Source organism: Lathyrus oleraceus, chromosome 1 (genome assembly GCF_024323335.1).
Source record: "Lathyrus oleraceus cultivar Zhongwan6 chromosome 1, CAAS_Psat_ZW6_1.0, whole genome shotgun sequence".
Lineage (NCBI taxonomy): Eukaryota > Viridiplantae > Streptophyta > Magnoliopsida > Fabales > Fabaceae > Lathyrus > Lathyrus oleraceus.
Window position 1 is genome coordinate 458188984 of NC_066579.1, and position 2304 is coordinate 458191287.

Below are 2304 nucleotides of genomic sequence, written 5' to 3' on the forward strand. Positions count from 1 at the left end.
TGCCATAAAATTCAAAGTTCCTAACGTGGGGCTGTTTTCAAATTCAAAATCCGTGGCCACTCGCTAGCACCTCGCTAGGCGAGCCTGGGGCGAGTATTCGCCTGGCCTTCGCTAGGCGAGGCAGAGGCGAACGAGACAGTAGCGGACTTTTCTATTCTGTTTTTTTTTTATGTTTTATCATAGCCATGCATTATTCATCCTATCCTATTTATTGTTGTGATATTTCTCCGGTGTAATCTTCGATTGCACCCTGATTTGGTGTTCTGACATGTTTCTTTTTTTTTTGAGTTTTGTAAAGGTTCACATATCCCAGAAAAAGGTTATTGGTTAGGTATTCCACTTTATTTGTGGGATACCCTTGTGGAGTTTCACCCTAAATTAATTTTTAATGTATTAATTTCTAATGTATTAATTTTTTAATATATTATTTTTAATAATTTTAATGTGGAGTTTCATCCTAATTATATAATTAATTGTAAAACTTTGCCTTTGAATAAGTGATCTTGGACCTCTCTTTGTTGCCTTACGATTACGATATTACGGTCATGTCCCGCGAACGTGGGGATACCCTTAGCAAAGACCCTTCGGTTAAATCATCATAAAATAAATTATAGTCCCTCGGATGTTGCCTTCGAATATACAACTTTGTCCCTCGATGACCCTCCGATGTTGCCTACGGTTAAAAGATGATAGTCCCTTCGAATGCTAAGATATCCTCGTAACTGTTGCCTTCAATGACCTATCGATGACCCTACGATGACCCTTAAACATCCAAAGGATAAAACTACTTATTTCTCAATAATAAGGACAGTTTTACCCTCATAAAGATAGGAAATGCTCATAAAGACCTTGGGTCGGTATAACTCTTAATTGTTGGCTCACAATCTAAAAACAATTTTCACACCTCACACCTTTCAAAATATCTTTAGAAAATCACCACTTGGTATATATTCATACTAGAATCATTACCGAGTTATATTTTTCTAAACAATTTCCAAAACTAAACGAGATAACTACTTTGTATACATTCATACAAGAATCATTACAAAGTTAAATTCTCTTTTCAAAACAATTTTTCTAAACAATTCACAAACACTTCTTTTTTAGACAAAAATAATATAAGTGATCGAGCAATTAAGAGCCCATGGATAACCATGGATACAAAGGGTGCTAACACCTTCCCTTTGTATAATGTACCTCCCGAACCCAAAATCTAAATTAAGGTCTTTCCTGTTCTTTTCCACCTTTCCTTATTGGATAAAAGAAAAGTCGGTGGCGACTCTTGCTAACCGCGACATTGCGATTAAAACCACAAAAAAGTCCAGTTCACCGTATGACATTATCCTTAATATCAACCATCCATTTTTGGTGGATTATGGTTTACACCTTATCAACACCCAAGTTTCATTGATATTAAGGATACCTGAACGAATCAACCATGAATCAAGGGTTTGTTGCAAGTCACGAGCATGGAGTTTAGGTTAAGAACCACCCAAAGGGAGTGTACTAAGGTTTAAACCTGCCAAACATGTTCTACAAAAGGTTCCCATAGTCATAATCCCATCTTTCGGATATTATCGGAGGAACGACTACTCGTATTCCAAAAATACTCTCAAGAGAGACTCTTATGAGTGTAGTATCGCATAACAATCGTATCAAATCTTACACTTGAACGACTTTCGCACTACGTCCTACGAATAGGCCAAGATGGGTTTGGTAAACTAAGGTCCTTGGCTTCTAAGGTCTATATTGGAAAAAGTAATGTCTAACCACAACTTACTTGTGTGACATTATTGATCCCAACATGACCTCCACAAAGTGAATGGGCTTGCAAGTCAACTTGCTAAGGAATAACTCCACACAAGTCAACAAGACTATGCCATTCTCCTATCCTAAGTGCACTCAAGTTCGGGTATAGAACTCATCTCACAAACAGAACCAACATATACGGCAGTCATATGTACACAATGCAATAAAGCAGGTAAATGCTGAAAGATAAATAACTGTACAAAAGAATAAACACCCAATAAACAAACAACCTACAAAAGCTAGGAGGGACTCACTTAGGGAAACCGGGTCCCCAGCAGAGTCGCCAACTGTCGCAACCTGAAAAATAGAATACGAAAAAAAACAACCGGCAAAGAAAGACAAGAGAGTCGCCACCGTGCGTTATTTATCCCAAAGGAGGGAAAGGAAACGCTCGAAGTAAACCTGGAAAAAGGAAAGGACAAGACAGGGTCTCGCAACCAAATCTTGGGTTTGGGAGTCGATTATGCGAAGGGAAGGTATTAGCACCCCTACGCA